At 41.5% G+C, this 19927-nt stretch overlaps 1 protein-coding gene and 1 pseudogene across 3 annotated transcripts in view; both read right to left on the bottom strand.

Annotated features, from left to right (window-relative positions):
- Positions 1-19927, bottom strand: part of GPR143 (G protein-coupled receptor 143) — a 367151-nt gene that overhangs the window by 127720 nt on the left and 219504 nt on the right. The gene's annotated exons all lie outside the window — the stretch shown is intronic.
- On the bottom strand, positions 8635-8847 carry LOC144771766 (large ribosomal subunit protein eL38 pseudogene; annotated as a pseudogene).

The raw sequence follows: 19927 nt of genomic DNA, 5'->3' as shown, positions 1-19927 counted from the left end.
CAGCAACACCCATGGAAAGCCCCTTTCAGACAAAGTGCTGTGTGAAAAGTGGCCATGTTTAAGATGACACGAAAAGCCATGCATGGTGGCTTTACGTGTCCTTGTAAATATGGGGCACCACACTGCGCCACAGTCTATCTCAAAAAGGGCGTCTCAGTGACACAAATGGGTTTGTAAATAAGCCCCCTGGTTCCCCAGCTCCAAAGTCCGCAGCTCTGGTCATTACGCCACATCTTCATTGGAGGGCTCTTGAACTTAAACAGGATGTGAAGTTAGCTAAAGGAAGAGTGGAACTTATTTTCTGAAGGAGTCGGTCAATGCTAGTTGTGTGAGATTTCTTAGTTACATGGGCCTCAAATGAGAGGTTCCACTCCAGGTGATAGCAGAGATTCAGTGAGCCAGTGAAACTCTTGTGCACACAAGCACAACTGAATGTGATTTTTAATGAATCATCCCACCATGAAAGAGTCTGTCTGTTTCAGGAGGGTTCAACTTGATGCACAAGGCAAATTATCTATAAAAGAATATGTCCAAGCCAAGTTCTGAATTTTGGTGAATGTCAGTTGCTGACAGCAACCAGTGCTTACTTTGTGCAGGTGCTTACTTCGTGCAGGCAGCAGTCGAAGGACGTGAGCTTCTACACTCATTTTACATGTAAAACCTAAAAATGTATTCATTGTTTTTTCTGCCTCTATTATGTGGGTAGTGAGTTCTAGGAAAGTCTAATTATATTGATCCTTTTCTTCTCTTCTCTTCCTTTATTGATGCAAAATCCAATATTGCACTATTTTTGTAGACATTATTGGCATAAATCGAATAACTTTCTGAACAACTTAGGGGGTCATCATGATGTCCGGCAGACGGCCACCGTCAGCCGTCCAACATCCTGGGAATCGGTCTGAACGCCGTATTATAATACCGACAGTTGGAGCGCGGAGCTGGGAGGTAGGACTGCCGCCTTCAAAATGATTAATTATCCCATCTGGACGCCGGTCCAATTCCCAACCCTACAATGGGAGCAGTGCCTGCACAGGCACAGCCGTAGAGATTAGGATATCCCTTTCTGACTATCTTTTCATGGCGGTCCAACTGCCATGAAAAGGCAGCCAGAAGGGACTTTTGTGGTGCCAAGCAGGGCCGCCTGCCCCCATTGGCCACTGCTAGGTGGCCTGGAAGGCACATGTAGCACATGTAGTGCCCTACCGAACATCCATGCACGGTGTTCCAGGCACCACATGGTGGATGGCACACAGTGCATGGATGTGCACAAACTACCTTCTTCCACTGCTGCTTGTGCTGAGGCCCATTTGTTGGGCCGCAGCCGAAGCCACAGTAGAAAAAGGCAGCTTCCGACCATCTAAATGGCGGTCTAATCGTTATTTGGCGGGTGGGACCGCCGACTCCGTGTCAGCTGTTTCCATCACACTGCGGTGGCAGATGGTTGGACGTAATTAGGCCCTAAATTTTACTTAGATGCACATAAGGTGTATTATGAGATAGCAAACTAGTAGACATTAAGACTGGCAGACGGAAGATTTGACCACAGAAAATCTGCCAGTAAGGCGAAATATCAGCAGCCTTAAATTTATTGTTGGAGATGAAAATTTAGTAGTTTTATTACAGAGGCAGGCAATGGCCATTGGAAATATGGTGGATACACTAAACGTCAAAAGTCGGTGGTCATTTACCAATACCCAAAGGAATTTCACACAATTTACACACTTAATTAGAATGTCAAAACATACAGTCATAAATATAAAGATAGGTGTGAAAAATCTCCAAACAACCCCATAAATCAGCTCCATATATATATTGGAATTACTAACTATATATTTATAAAAAATATGTAATTTGTTAAATCAGCATCACTGACCATTATTGATTTTAAGCGGTACAAAAGGGGGTGGTGATGGACGGAGCATCTGAATCAATCAAACACTCACACTCAGTCAAAAGATCTGGGTTTAATCCATCACCGTTCTTTAGCCCAGTCTGCCACCCCAGTTCAGACATGGCTATATGCAAATCAGTCTGACCCTGTGCCTCATGGGAACAGTCCAGCCCGAACTGCCAAGCGATGTCTTCCCTGGACCGGAAACAAGCTTCCGAGGACCGGTTTCTGGCATTCCAGCCGTCTTCAGCCCGGCTTGCTTGAATCCAGTGGCAAAGTGAGCAAGGGACTCACGTCTGAGCATACCCTGCCACACTTATGGCGGCCAAAAGCGGTACAAAAGGGGGTGGTGATGGACGGAGCATCTGAATCCATCAAACACTCACACTCAGTCAAAAGATCTGGGTTTAATCCATCACCGTTCTTTAGCCCACTCTGCCACCCCAGTTCAGACATGGCTATATGCAAATCAGTCTGACCCTGTGCCTCATGGGAACAGTCCAGCCCGAACTGCCAAGCCATGTCTTCCCTGGACCGGAAACAAGCTTCCGAGGACCGGTTTCTGGCATTCCAGCCGTCTTCAGCCCGGCTTGCTTGAATCCAGTGGCAAAGTGAGCAAGGGACTCATGTCTGAGCATACCCTGAGCATACCCTGCCACACTTATGCCGCCCAAAAGCGGTACAAAAGGGGGTGGTGATGGACGGAGCATCTGAATCAATCAAACACTCACACTCAGTCAAAAGATCTGGGTTTAATCCATCACCGTTCTTTAGCCCACTCTGCCATCCATTATTGATTTTAAGGCAATGGAAATCCCTGATATTGAGAGAGTATACAAGGAAACGATTTCTCTACAAGGCAAATATTTATTTCGTGCAAAATGAAAAACAAACGTTGAGGAGTGTGCGTATAAATGTACCTAGTTGAAAACGTCCATGTTAAAGGCCATGGGATTTTGTGGATGCAAACAAAAAATATAAAAGTATGAAAAGAATAGGGCTTAAACTGAAATTAATCAAGTTTATTTTATTTTTTTGCGAACCGTGCCCTTTGTCACTTTGGAACACAATTATGTGTGCTTTTAGAGAAACTAAGGAACGCCTTAGAAGTTGTGTGTTCAAATTTCAGAATTGTTAAAGTAGTCCTTGGGATGCTAGGGGAAGAGTCAGAGGCAATACAAGTTCCAAGGCTTGTTATGTTTCCCGCTGAATGCCATATTGTCTAAACTTAAAACAGAAAAGAAATGAAGTCCTCACGCACGAAAAAAATTGCAAAATCCTTTGTGAAACATGTCCTTCTGATCCATGAAGACAGAAATTCTGTAATCAAAGGCACAAATGAGTACACCTAATGCACTTTATTAGAGTACAATCAAATAGATAAGAAAATCATAGTAAATAATACTGTATTACTTCTAAATTAGATTACACTAGGTCTTGCAAACAAGCTGTGAGCTAAAGAGACTATACATCTTTTAATGTACTTAGCACCGAGTAATATGTGATGATTTTTAGCAAGCAAATAGTACATATGAAGATGAACTAAGTGTATTATGCTATTCATTAACATTCTTAAGTATGCAGAGTGCACTGAGTGGCTCATGATGCCAGTCCCCTCCCGCAACCATGGTGATAAATTGTCTCTTCCTTATGATGGTTCTGCAACTATAGTTTATTCCAAGATTTTGTCATATGCATTTGGACCTATAACAGTAGAGTGCCATCAATTATGTCATTTAAGTTGTCATCAGTAATGTTTTCAATTATGTCATTTAGCATGTCATTGGGGATTTAATTTGTGAGGTTATAAATTGTTTATGGCAGGTGCGCAAGTTATAGTCAGTTCACTGAACTATTCATGGGGACTGTCAGTGTTTTTTTATTTTTAAACGTTACATTGTCATTGACATGTCATCTAACTAAAATGTCAGATTAACTTTAACCTTTGTTTTTTTCAGAATACATATATATAAATGTATATATCCTGTTTCAAAACTTCCCAAAGTATGTATATATGCACCTCCGCATCCACACTGCAATGACAATAATCTACAAAAGTGTAGAAGTGCAAAAATAAAAGGAAAGCAGTTAATGTCTGACGCGTTTCAGCATGATGCTTTCAACTGGGCCTATATATATATATATATACGTATATCTGCGACGATTGAAACTATGATCCTCGCTGATCGTTACAATAATTTACAGTGTGGTTATGATGTGCAAACAGCAACAAGAATAATAGGGGTTTTATGCAAGGCTCATTTCTCAAACTAAATCAATAAAATCACTGCATGTGATCTGTAAGCAAATTGAATTTCCAATGGTCACTTAGCTGTTTCAATGAAGCCCTTATCTTCTAATAAAATTCACTTAGAGCATGGCTTATTATCAAAGAACTCGTGCTTTTGCTTGTGCTTTTCATTCACTCAAAAGACAGGATTTTGGAGAAAAAAAACAACACTATCCTTTTACTCTTAATGTTCAATAAACGAAGAAGGACATTTCGAATACTGTTGAATCTAACTATTGTCTTAGGGAATCTTACAAGATCTGGGTTGTGGAGGTGTGCCTGTTAAGTCAAATTAGACGGGAACCTCTCTAAAGGAGCAGAAAGTCTCCTCATCTAAATAAAATAAAATGTATTTAAAATAAAAGCACATATTGATTTTCACATGTTTAGTGCTAAGAGTTAAATGTTTTCTTAAGCTAGGGCTCCTTGGACCTCTATCAAGGGGTGGATTGTCTTCTCTCCGCTCATTGTGCATGTGTGTTTCCTCATCGTTGCAATTCCTGATTTGTCATAGCATAATGTGAAATATGTATTGTTTTGTACAGTGGATATTGAAAATTCGGTATCAACCTGCTGAATCCCAAAATCTAGCATAGGTTATAGACATATTTTTTTATGTATTTATGTGCCTTTGTATGGTGTGGTGATGAATATACAAATAACAATTAAATGGGGGGCGAATACATCTTTTATGCTTAGAGCTGCTTTCCTCATGAACTAAATGCTATATAAGGAGTTATTAAATGGAGAAAACTATTATCAACCCTCTATTCTGGATGTGGAACGAGGACAGCACATCTTTTTCGGTGTTGCTGTTTCTTATATTAGATTCCCTGCCCACTCAATGTTCTATTATTTTCAAAGTTCTCAATCACAGCAGACACTTATAAATACAAATAAAAAAACATCTATTTTGTTCTTGCAAGCATTATATCATTCATATTGAGGCCTGTTTCTATAATATAAATCAGAGCCATCTTTTTGTTGTATGCCTAAACTTTTCCTTTCATGTGGCCCCAGTTCATAAAGCATTTACAGTATATGTGGACCGTCTGTATTCTCTGGGTTTCAATATTTACAAAGTACAGTTTGATGTTTTGGAATTCATTATTTTATTGTTCCCACTGGGTTTTTTTGCAGGTTACATCCTCAAGTTGGTTGTAACTAAACCACTTTTATGTTGTCATAGGCGTTATCACTCCAATCTTAATTTCTTTTATTCTCAAAATACTCGGGATGCACCTTTATTACCAAGGGTCAGTTCATTTACGCTACTCAGCACAGATTTCACAGGGGCCCTTGTCAAGAGAAAAAATTTCAGTATTTGTATGTTTGTATCACACTTTCACAGGGAATTCTGTTTTTTTTCCACCTCAGCATGTAACTGTTTTACAAATTCACCTCCATGTATAATATTTGTTGCGATTATGTACATTCTTTACTTTTTGCTGCTCATTTCCCTATTATATGTACCTTGTATATATCGAAATGTTCTGATGTGGTCTTTATACTAAATAATGCACAGGGGTCTTGCCGCTACAGACTGCGGGCCAAACGTGACCGCCGCCTGTGAGTCCCCTTGCCGATCCACTGCTTAGCTTACACCTACTTCCCTTCTGGGTTATAGGGAATAATGGGGACCGACTGAATTCGAACTTCAAGGACTCATCCCCCTTGCCTGTCCTCAAGATGGCTGCCACAGTGGGACCCTCTTCAATGCTCTATCTCTCCTGGTCTAAAATCATTAGTCAGCGTCCTGATCTTGACCAGCCCTCACCCTACCCTGTTCCTGCTCACCCACCAGGACATTTACTCTGAGAACTTTCCCTCGAAAGCTGAGACTTAGCCATTTTTTTTTTTTTGCAGAGTTTTATATAGCGCGAACTAGACCCGAACCCAATCAGGTATCAGAGCGCTTTACATATTTTTCCAGTTACGTTACATTTTTACGTTTTCCAGTTACTTTCATTTTAGGCACGGGGAGATCAAGTGATTTGCCCAGAATCACAGGAGGTTTTGGCGTCGTTACCGAGACTCGAACCCAGATCCCCAGGTCCGAGGTCGAGCGCCCTAGCCGTTAGGCCAACTCCTCTCCCCAATTTGACTGATGCCCGGTGGAGCTACCTCGCGAGCTGAAGGGGAGATGGTCTATGGATTCCCTCCATGACCATCACCTACCCAGCCGGTCTTTGGGCAAACTCTCCTGCGTCTCTCCTGATCTTATCTCCCTCCTCCCCCTTCACCCTACCCATTACCCCTCTCCGCTCTACTCTTTTCCTCTATCCAGCTATTGACCTTTGCCCTCACCCATCCTTGCTCATAGTTCCCACCCTGTTTATCCACTGGACTTTCTTCTGTGAACTTTCCCTCGTCAGTTGAGACCTAGCTATTTGACTAATGCCCGATGGAGCTACCTTGTTTAGCTTTAGGGGAGACAGGCTGTGGATTCTCTCCCCGGACGTCACCTACCCAGACGGTCTTTGGGCAGACTTCCTTTCGTCTCTCCTGACGTCTTTTCCCTCATCCACCCTCTTCACACCTCACCCTTTCCCCCCTCTGCTCTATTTGTCTCACCTTTCTTTCCTCTCTCAATGTGTTGCTTATTTTTTGATGTAATGTGTAATTTTTATATTTTGTGTAGCATCGTGTAACCTAATGTAAAGCGATCTGATACCTACAGGTCTAGCCAGCGCTATATAAAACTCATTAAATAAATTAATAAATGAAAATGTAATCTACAGTAAGGTTTAGGACTATTGATAAAAGTGATATGATCATTTACAATGACACAGTTGTATTCACTATCTCGGCTCCAGTTACAAGTCCATTGATTATACATTGGATAGAACATCATAAATTAACAATGGAAAAATGAATATTGCTGCTTAGACTGTGCATTTGAACATACGAGAAAATTCTTTAGTAATGCAATTTATCTGCTTGAATCTCAGGAGAATGGCTTTTTAATGTTTCATTTTTTTTTAACATTTTGATATACTTAGCTTAGCAAAAAATTCCAATTACAACACTCACATGGAACGACTCCACCGGAGTCAATAACGTTTATATGAATCCAAATAGCTTGAAAAGCATCTCTACCCATTATATACCAAAGATTTCCAGGAGCACCATCAGGCTGTCGGTACTCAGGTAGTTTATGTCCCAAAACCTACCTATCTGGCAGTGTCAATGGGAATCATGAATTATGAGTCACACTGCCACAAACAACTGTCCCTTTAGAAATGGGACCCACAGACCACCACTGCGGTACATTCCCCCCACTCGGTTTGTTATGATGGCAACTTCATTCAAAACACACTGCTAATGAGTGAAATGGCAGTCACATCTCTCCTGTTGCAGATATTAGTGTCACTCTCTAGCCCTGAACCCACTTATTATTCAACAATCTAATAGATGAAAAAAGTGGAAGAGTACTTTAATCCGAGAAGAGGATGTCAAGCTAGGAATGGATCTGCTTCAGAGACGTTTCATGGTAAATGGATTCCTACTGTGTATGGGTCAAAAAACAGAAAGCATGGAATCTGTGAGATCAAAGGTCTCAATCAAAGCTGGTGCGGCACACAAACAAACGGGATTTAAAATCAAACCAGAACTGCCGCACTAATGCTGGTAGGACACATGGAATTAAGAAGGTGAAAAAACATGCCAAACCCTCAGTGACCTGATCATCAGCGTGTTCTAAAGCAAGAAGACATAGGATGCTATTGTATTAGGCCCAGAAAAGAAACTGATACAAGAGAAGATGGGGAACAATGATCATGGCACTGTTTAATAATGGGTTAGCATGGGAAGAATCCTGCATCAGAAAAGAGGAAAGGAAAAGCTTTGCATAATACTTCTTGAACCCAGGTTTTACCAGATGTTAGACCAGTAACAGTGAAGAAGAAAAGCAAATTTGTAGCAACTAGACTTCTGGAATGTAGTGGTTGTTCTGATTGCTGGCGTTAACAGCTATTTATATTCTTTTGTGATGCCCCAATCACCTAATCACCCTGTAGCTTTATTTCTCAACTTAAACAACTTTTCTTTCATATTTTGTTAAAAGGGAAGCAACACTGGTTCACTGTGCCGTATAAGTAAAGACTGTAGGGACAGTAACGTTTTGGGATAAATACATAATTCCTATCAGTTAATGCATTGGTTGCATCTGTAATGCAGAGAAACCAAAAGTTTTTAGACAAAAAAAAAACCGTTGATAATTGGTATTGGTTTTTAAACATTAAAAAGCAATAGGGTGTGGAGTGCTCAATCAAGATCAGAAGATGTTAAGTGAACAACAATGTGAAATACCTCTGTGTATAAAGAGATATAGAAACCACTGGAATTTTGGACAATAACTGAAATATAAAGAAGTCCATCCAGCCTGTTTTAGACAGTATTTTTCTCGACTTGGTGGTTTATTTTAACAACTGGGTTTCTTTACATGGCCGGACTACTTCAACTCCTTTACTGCCAAACCGGGAGGCAGGGACTGCTTCAGCTTCTCTGCCTTTTCCTTGTCTGTGATAACCAGTGTGTACAAGTACTTGCTGCAGCGCACTTTGAACTTCACATTGTCTTTGTTTTTCTTGATTTTCATAGATTTCGCTTCTTTTCTCCTGGCTGTCAGCAGGAAGTCTTTGATCTCTTTGATTTTGCGAGGCATGGTTCTAAGTTAGTGCTTAGCAGAGTATGGGTGTCTAAAGAGATTTAAGGCGCTCATGTACAGTGAACACAATACATTTACAATAGAACCAAAAATACAAAGCAAGTTTCCCGTATCCCGCTGTGCATCCAGAAAGGGAGAGTGTACACCCAATCTCTCCTAAATAATCAATCATAGATTGAACACAAAATTTACCAATTTTCCGAATCACAAGCCAAATAATATACAAATTGATAATACAACAAAGTAAAAAAACAATGAATTTCCAATTTGCTGTGTTTGGCCTGTTCCTTTATTTTTTGTTCACTTGTTCAGATTCTTCCACTCCCTTATGCCAACGCGTTTCGTCGTATATGGGTGTAAACCCACGACTTCCTCAGGGCTTGTATATCCTTTACACGCCAAATTCTCTCACTCGCCACATGTATATTTGGTCCCCTTCCTAAGGGCTTGAATTTCCATTCCAAAATTGAATAATCGTAATCTCCAATCGTAACCATAAAAAGCCGCCTTTTATCTAGAATGCAATATTACCATTGAACTGTATAGATGAGAAACCCTCCTTCCGCATTGGTCAAAAGGCTCCTATGTATATACAGGAACCTGGAACAGCCATTCTTCACAATTCACTTTTCTGCCTTTACGATAATGCCGCATGTGCGGAACCAATCCTTCGGTTATTAACAACAGGTCCCTGAAGTACGGGGAAACCTGTAACCGCTAGTTCCTCCGGCGTCCCAAATGATCCAGTGACAATTAAGTTAGTGCTGACCGGGAACTGCCAGCGATCAACTTATTTTCTGTAACATTGATGCGTTTCGACTCCTTGCAGTGATACGGGAGACTGCATGCATTTGTGTTTATTGCAGGCAATGCTTGTGTGATATCATAGAAATCAACAGTAAAAACTGGCCCACCTGGCCATAAAACAGGTCAACAAACTGCTCAAAAAACGGCCCACACATTGATCTGTCAGACCAGCCCATTGGGCACTGCCTGATTGCCCTACAGGCAGTCCGCCCATTAGTAGCTCGCACTGCATGCCCCAGCCTGACCCTCTATGCTGTAGAGTCTACAGAGTAGAAAGCCCAACTTGTCAAGAATTAAGTACAACTCTGACTTTGGTAAGCTCTCTCCTCCACTTTACCAATAAAACTTACAGTTACTGATTTATGAGAAAGAACTAGGCTCTCTTGTGACAGTTTCCCCAGTGCCCTCTGCTTCACGGTTCTTTATGCGAGTCAAACATTCTGATTTGATTTCTTTTCGCTGGCTGGGTTTAGTTAAAACCATTTGTATATTGGATTCAATCACTCACCCACGAACAGGGCGTCACATTTCGCTTGCACAGTTTGGCCTTTTTAAATTGAACGTATTTGTCAGGTTGCCAGTTTGTCACATGGTTTCCTGAAGCACTTTGTGTCAACCTAAGTTACAAATTTGCATAACTGGTTTGAGACCTACTCCTTTGCTGGCATATTATTACTTATTATGTACACAATTTTGATGTGAAAGTCACAGGAGAGAGTAGGGAGCAGATTGAGCCACATTCAGTGTGCGTCAACACAAGCAGATGACCCTCCTCTCCCATTAAGAGTACTGACATCAAGATTGAACAAGGACCACCGTATATAGTACATAAAACAGCTCCTACATTTGGGCTACAAATAAATACTTGCTTATGTTTTCATACATTATTCTACAATTGACTCATCACGTTTATATGAAAACAATCACCCCCTTTGGTTACGAAAGAAAGCAAGAAATATGTACTAGGCTCATTGTCTACCAGTTAGAGGGATTAAAATAGATCATATCATTGGAAACGACACAATGAGAAGGAAACGCATGTGGGCCAATGTACAACTATCTTCAGAAGGACTGGGTGTAACAACCAGATATGTCTTTATTCACCTGCAAAGCAGAGTCCACCCAAAGATCTTGACACAAAAAAACAACAACCGATCTGAACAATCCATCTATGTTTTCAGAACATAGAATATAAATATATATGAGATTCGTGCGCCTATAATATCTTTACATTTTAAAATAGATTATTTGCACATTTGTTAAACAGATTTAAAACTCAACCAGATTGGATATCAAGATGATTAGCAATCTCAGCCTTATTTCCTTCACTCAAAAACCAATCATTCCCTGATTCCCAGCAAGAATGTAATATTATTTTAGTATACAAACAAGGAAGAGTTCCAGTAGATTATGGGAACAACAGGCCTATTTCACTAATTATTATAGCCTCAGAGACAGTCGTAGCGGGCTCTACCTGCCATTAAAGGACCGTTCCGGCATTGAAGGCCTGAGCCAAAGGCGGGTAGAGCCTGCTATGGAGCACGCTAAGGCTATTGGAACATTCTGCCCCTAGAGTGCAGAATGTTCTAATTTGTAAATCAAAGACCTCAAGAAACCTGAGAGGGTTGAAACTCCCTGGGGTTCCGTGAGGCCTATGTTCACAGCTGTTGCTGTGATCAAACATTGGAATGTTGATGCTCCGGGCTTCTACTAGCCATTAGAAGCCCAGAGCACTCCATTGTTTTTTTAAAGGAGCACTCAACATACCAATGTTCTAATATAGATGCAAAACCTATAACAGAAATATAGGAAATTGGCTCCATTTGATTATCAAGAATTAGTGCATCATGATTAATCAGGTTACTTAAAAAATTATGCAGGAACAATATCAGACAGATGGTGGATATTCTTCAAATAGCATCGATGAAACTAGAGCATCTTCTGTTATCTTTGATGATGTAGAAATGTTCTTCACAACATGAACAGGAATCATGTATATCAAATGTTTAATTTAATTATCCAAGAGGCATACTTTTGCACCAACATAAACGCCTTACATGCGAATTCCTCACTCATAAGTAATACGAGTTGACTACTTTTAGGAACTTTTATAGTAAAAAATGGCACTCACCAGGGCCGTCCATTGCTACCACTGTTGTTCATTCTAGCATTGGAACTATCAGCTACAGTGATCAAGTCAAGCAGCAGCATTAGGGTAAGATCTTGAGAATGCAAACTATTCATGTTTGTAGAGGACAGGCTAATAACAACGTATCCAACAAATTCATCATTTTTCTTGTTAGTGCAAGTTGAACCTTTAGGATTGGTCACCAACTACCTGGGCAATTGGAACACATCTTCCTTTATACCTATATCATGATATCTTGGGTAACAAACAATCAATCAAACTCTTTATTCCGCCTTGGCCATAAACGTAAAAAATAGATTATAGTGAACAAATAATTGTAGTAACATTTTTATATAGTATAAAGCAGAAGGAGCATAGCACAATCCTATTCCTTTCTCAAAGAACGATAAACTCATATCTTTTCTTGATCGCTACTGCTCTTCTTATGAAATTAAGTACAGCAAAACAGGTATCTATAGTGGAAAGATTTTGCAAAAAGGTCAAGCTCTCTGTGTGACTTCTTAGAGTGGTTTTCCGTAAAACAGGAATTAAGAACTCACATCCAGGATCAGCATATAAGAACAAAATAAAATGGCTAGTACTTCGTTCGGTGAATTTGCCACACAGGGCGGTAAATCATGTGACCAGACACACTGAAGAGGAAAAGTTATCTTCCAATGTATCATAAAAAAACTAAAAAGTGTGAGATAGCATAGGATTTGGGACCCAAGCAAGGTATGGTTCTACATTAGCTGTCATAGAGATCATTACATATCTTGTGATTGCAACCATGGACTGTGTTTTCTGAAGCCTTAATTCCGAACAATAATTAAGGAAACAAAATGTAACTTCTTCTTTGAATTTTGGCTGATCAGAGCTGGATTTTCAAACAATTCTTTCATACCTATTAATTCAATCAGAGATTTAGTATCGAACTAGCCATGCCACTGGATTTATCCTGCACTTAATCCACAGTAATAGTGGTGCAAGACCCAGAATGTCTTTCAAGCAGGTAAGGCCTAGTTCTTCAGGGCAAATCAAAGTAGCAATCCCCAGGGGAACCATTAATAATCTCTGTAAAAAACAAATTTCAGCCCGCTGGAGAATTTCAGAGTTTGCCAACTCCCCATAAACCTGTGCCATATGATCCTGCAGTAATATATTTAGGTTTATATAGATTGATCATTTCTTTGATGGGTTTCTGCAGTGACATTTCTTTTAACATATTGTGCCCTTGAAATTAAGAATGACTTCGAGTTAAAGGAGGAGTTAAGAGAATCTCTAGGTAGTTAAAATGGCTTACTTTCTCCAAGACTGAGATCACCATAGTGAAGGTTTTTCATTTGGTGTTGTGGGGCTAACTTGTCATAATGAAGTATTTAGTGTGTTTTATCCTAAGATCTAAGTTTCCCATGTAGAGAGGAAATGCAACCAATAGTTTTGGAGCCCATTTGCCGCACGGGCAATTAATACGGTGTTGGAGCAGGGTTTTCGCGTAAAAAGAAACCTGCTTGGATTTAACCCTAGTAACATTTACTAACGGTGTGCAGTGAAAAATAACCGGAAAAGAACTAAAACAAGTGAAAATGCTACAACACAAGCGCGTACTAAATTACTGAAGTAGGCTGCAAAATGCTTTTTGACTAATGTAAAGCAATAATAACTAATGTTGCTTTAGTGCATGTAGTGCATGTTATTAATGACAAGCTAGGAAATAATAATAATTAACCAGGGTTGCGCAGGGATAAAATGCAGCATTGGGTTGGAGCGTAGAGGAAATCATTTACAAGTGAATAATAAATGTTTGTGTTTGTTTCTTGTAGATGAGTGGCTTTCTATTCTGCATGACAAATAATGGGTTAAAGTTGAGAAATAAAAAGCTAGAAATTAGAGAATTGAGAGCAAGAGGAGAAATGGAACTTTGCCTTGTCCTTTGAATCCTGAGTGCTTGCCAAGAACTTTTATGAAAGAACAAATGCGGCAAACGTGGAAGGAAGCTTCCTCTGCGGAGAGGCGCTCAGCAGAAAATATACAAAGTATATTAAAGTGACCGTAGAAGAGGAAAGAGATGATAGAAGCCCGGACTTGAGTTTCCTGGGGTGTATGCTGTTATCATCTGAATGAATAAAACAATGAAGTCTTTAAAATTGATGGACATGTAATGAGTGGTGTGACAGAACACCCCTTTCCTTAACCAATCAAATGTGTGAAAAGACCTATGTTAGATACTTCTGTTGGTCGGTCTGTTGGGTTTAGGGTATAATTGAGGTGCCTGGTGGGATGGATTTAGGCAGACATTTTTGCTGACCGTTGGGGTGAAATCGTCGTATGTCGTCGGTTTGCTGTTTCCTCCTGTGTATCCTGACTATAGTCTTTGCCACTTCAAATCTTCTTGAGGGGCCCTTGCTGTTCTCGTGGCCAGAGAATAGCATTTCCTAATTGGGTTAGTATTAGTCTGATATCTGAATTTGCATAACCTTTTGCAAATCCTTTTGTTTTTGAGTCCTTTGTTTCTTCTCCTATCCACTCCTTTATTCATTGTCATTAATTGGGAATTTGTCATTTTCTCTTCCGATGATCTTTGCCTTGTGATGATATATGATTTGTGTTGAAGATTTGTACTTGATGAACATTTATTCACACTATTTAGATAAACATTATAAGACTTACAAATGAGTCAGTCTTTATTAGAAGTGTCTTTATTTTGGAGTATTAACTTGTCTAACGCAATCAACTAAATAAAGATTACATCGCCAGAATTAGTATCAGTAAATGGAAATTGGCAAGTTTGTATAGACATTAGAATCTCACTAACCCAGCGCAAAGGGACTTTTTGTGTAATGGAAATTGGGCCTTGTCTTTGGAAAATTATAAGTTTCTGAGCGCTGGATCAACAGCATCATCCGCAGAGACTAACATGGGGCTTGTTTGACCATCCATTCGGGGAATGTCATTACCTACCTCGGAGAGATGTTTAGAAATGTATTTCATATAAAAAAGTCCCCCTTTTTAAATACCAGAATAATTATAGCAATCTTTCAAGAATCAGGAATGTGTCCCTTTACTGTGCTCCTAAATACGTTTGTTAAAAGTGGTGCCCATAGATGTTAATGTTAATGTTAATATGTTAATGTTAATATGAATTTATTAAGCGCTCGTACGCCCGGGGGCTTCATGGCGCTATAGGAAGAAACAAAACGCACCAGTTAGAAGTAGAAATGAGGCGGCTCAGCAATATGCCTGGGAGAAAAGCCAGGTTTTAAGGGAATGTCTGAAACTCAAGATGTTGTCGCTCAGTTTTAGTTGAAGAGGAAGAGAGTTCCAGAAGGTGGCTGCAAGATGGTCAAAACAGCAGCCTCCGAGACGCTTCCTCTTAAAAGAGGGGACGATCAGAAGGGATTTGTGAGTAGACCTGAGATTGCGGGAAGGGTCATATCTGTTAAATAGAGCTCTGATAAACTGAGGGCCAGAGTCATGTAGGGACTTAAATAAAATACACCCAGTTTTGAAAGCTACTCGCTGCTCAACAGGCAGCCAGTGAAGCTGTTTCAACCCTAATCTGACAGACTGCCTTTTAGATAGATTCAGAATAAGTCTGGCTGCCTGGTTTTGAGCCAGCTGGAGGCGTTTTAACTCTCCAGCTTGGAGCCCAAGGTAAAGGCTGTTGGAGAAGTCTAATCTAGACAGGACCAGGGAAATGACGATCTGAGTAAGGGCAGCCGGAGAAAAAAAACAGGCAATTTTCTTAATTTTCTTCAGTTGAAAGAAGCAGGATGACACAACTGCGCCTACCTGTCTTTTCAAGGAGAGATCCTCGCTGATAAAAATTCCCAAGCTCTTAACTGAAGATGACTTGGACGGAGGGGCTCCCATGCTAGATGGCCAAAAGCTAGGGTTCCAACTAAGTACACTCTGCCCAGGCAAGACCAATTCAGTCTTGCCTGGGTTAAGTTTCAAATGATTGCAGCTCATCCAACTCAGGATATGAGACATGGTATTTTGAAAATCTTCCACTGAGTCCTTGGTGTTTAGAGGGAAGATGAGCTGCAAATCATCTGCATATTTGAAGATGGTAACTTTCGCTTTCCTGAGAGAGTACAGAAGGGGGCGTAAATATAAATTGAAAAGCAAAGGTGACAATGAAGAGCCCTGAGGTACTCCGCAGGTGGTAGGTATAGTGGGAGCAGTAAAGGGACCCAATCTAACAGATTGAGTACGGCCAGTAATGAATGAGCGGATCCAGCTCAGCGCAGGGCCCCTGAGACCTGCCTGCTCGACACGGTTGACCAAGATGGTGTAGTCAACCGTGTCGAACGCAGCCGAAAGGTCCAGTAGCACCAGAGCCTGGTGGATCCCCTCATCCGCGTTCCGCCTCAAAGTATTCTGCACCAAAAGAATAACTGCCTCAGTTGAATGACATGGGCGGAAACCCGCCTGGTTGGGTGCAAGATACTCTGATTCTTCAACAAATTTGGAGATACTGTCACAGACGTGAGCCTCCAATAATTTGGCACAGTAAGGCAGCAGTGATATGGGCCTATAGTTGAGCGGATCCAGCGGGTCAGCTCCGAATTTTTTTATCAAGGGAATAAGGAGGGCTTTTTTAAGGTTGTCAGGGACTTTACCCTGTGAGAGAGATCCATTCAGCATGGAAAGCATGCCTTCAGGAATAGTAGTTCCCACCTCTCTCAAAATATGTGGGGGGCAAATATCGTCGGGTGAGCCTGATTTGACCCTGGCAAAAAGCTTAGATAGAGTGGCGTCGTCAATAAGGGGAAAGGATTCCAGGGTTAAAGGATTATAGTAGATGTCAGCCAGAAGGGAGGGAGACGGAGTAGTGAGGATACTTTGTTTTATAGTGCAGATTTTGTTAAAGAAAAACGAGTTCAGTGAATTGCAAAGGTCCTGGGTGGGGACCACAGATTGGGACGTTCTATCACTGCCACTAAGGCTCTCCACGATGTTAAACAGTTCTTTTGATTTATTGCGGGAATTAAGGATTTTTTCCGAAAAATAATCAGTTTTATGTTTTTGGATAAGTTTTAGATAATCCTTTCTGGCCCGGCAATAGTTGGCTTTATCTAATTCTGAATACACTGTTCGCCACTTCCGCTCCTTTTGACGAACTTCAAGTTTTAATGCTTTCAGATGAGGTGTAAGCCACCTGTGAGCGTCATTGGGGCGGGAGCGGGGAAAGTTAGAGCAAGGGGCATGCACATCGGCTGCCTGAAGTAGCCAGTTGGAAAAGGCTACTTCGGTCCCATCAATATCCTGATCTAATGGGGGCAGAGAAGAAGTTAAAGTATCGATGAAGGCAGAAATATCAACATTCTTCCATATTCTGACTTTTCCTCCTTTCTGAAAAGGCTGCTTGCTATTTTTTGCAGTGATGATAGTGAAGTGAATCAGAAAGTGATCCGACCAGATACAAGGGGTGATGGAATTAACAGCCAAGGGAATGTTCTGTGACCAGATTTGATCAAGGCTGTGCCCTTTTTTATGGGTGGGTAGGTGGATCTGTTGGATCAGATTCATATCAAGTAGACTCTCTTTCAGTGCGGCTGCATGAGTGTCCAACTCAGTAGAATTCAGCCAAAGATTAAAATCGCCCAGCAGCACGATTTTTTTGTGATTAATTATTCAAGGAGCAAGTTGTTCTGCTAAAGATGCCGCAAATGTGGGCATGTTTTGGGGGGGGCGATAAATGAGGATCATAAGTAATGATCCACTGTTAGTATCCATTTTGAAAGTCATATTATCAGATCCTATGAGATCAAGAGACGGTAAGAGGGAGAATGTATGGGTATTGTGAATAATCGCTGCAACTCCCCCACCCCTTTTGTCAGCAGGTCTGTTAACGTGTAAGATGTAGTAATTAGAGGGGACTGCTGCTAAAATATAGGGTAAGGAGTCTGCATTGAGCCAAGTCTCTGTGAGGAGTAATAGGTCAGGTTGCTCGGCCTGAAGCAGGAGAAATATGTCCATATGGTGTTTGACCATGGACCTAGTATTTAAATAGTAACATTTGAGAGTGGTTTCTGAATCAGGTAAGGGTAAAGGGGGAGAAGAGGGGTTGAGGCGCGTGGCTTTATCAGCCATATATTTAGAGTTCAAAATGCCATAGGTGGCGGCACGCTTTAATACATACGCAGGTAAGGCTGGTCCCGGACTGTCTGAGGGTCTAAGTTGTAACAGGTCTAGGGAGGAGTATGTATAAGTTTGGCCAGAGATTGTGGCCCTAGGCCCCGGTCTGCCGCAGCCGGGCGCAGACGGGCTTGACTTATGCGCGACTTCGGCTCGCATTCGTCGCGCCCGCTGCGCTCGTCCGCTGCGCTCCTGTATACACATTGGTTTTGTAGCCTGCCTCCCGGGAGAACTAGACCGCTAGATCCGGTCCAGCCCCACCCAAGATGGCGGCTCGCCTCACCCTCCACACAAACGGCACCAGCCGCGGTGGAACAGGGCGGGATACAGAGGAAAAATCAACACAGTGGGTAGATAATATTTAAACAATAATTTTCAATTTAAAACGAGCATAAAATGATTTTCAAGCGCTGGCGTCTCATTCACACCAGAGCAGCGTCTATTTCTACCATAGACTGCGCGTTTAGGCAAAGTTATTCACAAGGTTCCCAGAGAACTGGGTTGCTGCCACCAACCTTGCATTCTCGAAGGGCTCTGTGCCTGGAAACGTTTTGTAGCCTGCCTCCCGGGAGAACTAGACCGCTAGATCCGGTCCAGCCCCACCCAAGATGGCGGCTCGCCTCACCCTCCACACAAACGGCACCAGCCGCGGTGGAACAGGGCGGGATACAGAGGAAAAATCAACACAGTGGGTAGATAATATTTAAACAATAATTTTCAATTTAAAACGAGCATAAAATGATTTTCGAGCACTGGCGTCTCATTCACACCAGAGCAGCGACTATTTCTACCATAGACTGCGCGTTTAGGCAAAGTTATTCACAAGGTTCCCAGAGAACTGGGTTGCTGCCACCAACCTTGCATTCTCGAAGGGCTCTGTGCCTGGAAACGTTTTGTAGCCTGCCTCCCGGGAGAACTAGACCGCTAGATCCGGTCCAGCCCCACCCAAGATGGCGGCTCGCCTCACCCTCCACACAAACGGCACCAGCCGCGGTGGAACAGGGCGGGATACAGAGGAAAAATCAACACAGTGGGTAGATAATATTTAAACAATAATTTTCAATTTAAAACTTAGATCTGGATTTGATTTGTCCGCTGGTACCCCATCTGGGCCTGGTGCTTTCCCCAATCCACATTTCTAAATTGCATTTACAACCCCACCTACTTCTGTATTAAGCAATGAATCCCGTATACGTGTGCCAGACAGATTTGGATCGAAGGTAGGGGGTGCTGACAGGTTGAAAAATAAGTGTCAAATAGGCCAATCATAAATCTGCAGGCATCACAACTTTAAGTTTCAGCACATCGTTGTCTGGATGATTATCTATCTCCCAGATCAGCTTAATATTCTTAATGTGGCAGCTTTTTGAAGATCTTCCCATGCTAGAGTCCTCTCTACTGTGCTACCGGTGTCTTGCTATTCTAACCTCTGGTATATATAGCGCTAGCTAGATATGAAGGTATCAGAGCGCTTTACAGAGTTCAGAGCAAAGCAATAATCCAGTCGATGAGAATAAGGTGCACAACAATCTTAGGTTTAAGTACACACGAAATACATAAAAAAAAAATTGTTAGGCAATGAGGGTGGAACACACAAAATATATACACTGAAATATAGTTAGGCCATGAGGGAGGATTACTGATTGTGGTCAATTAGCACAGTGTGAGTCCAAGGAGAGAAAAACTTTCTAGACAATAGAAGCAAACAAAAACAGCCAACTGTTCAACAGTGTCTGAACTGAAAAATAGAGCCTAATAGAACCAAGTTCAGATTGCTCCTGTGTTCCAGTATTTGTTGAGGAGATGGACTTACAGGTCTCTTTTAAAGCCAGAGAAGGAGGGGTTGCATTGTGGGTCCCTCTGGAGAGAGTTCCTTATGCTGGGTGCGTTTCCAGAAAAAGAGTGAGCCTGTGTTCATTTCCTTTTTAGTTTGGGAGGAAAGAGAAGAAGTGTGTTTGAGCTTCTCAGAGTATGGGTTCTTCCGGCTTTTGTGAGTTT

This window comes from Lissotriton helveticus, chromosome 8 (assembly GCF_964261635.1).
Source record: "Lissotriton helveticus chromosome 8, aLisHel1.1, whole genome shotgun sequence".
Taxonomy (NCBI): Eukaryota; Metazoa; Chordata; class Amphibia; order Caudata; family Salamandridae; genus Lissotriton; species Lissotriton helveticus.
The sequence above is the reverse complement of the archived record's forward strand: the minus strand, read 5'-3'. Positions and strand labels throughout refer to the sequence as shown.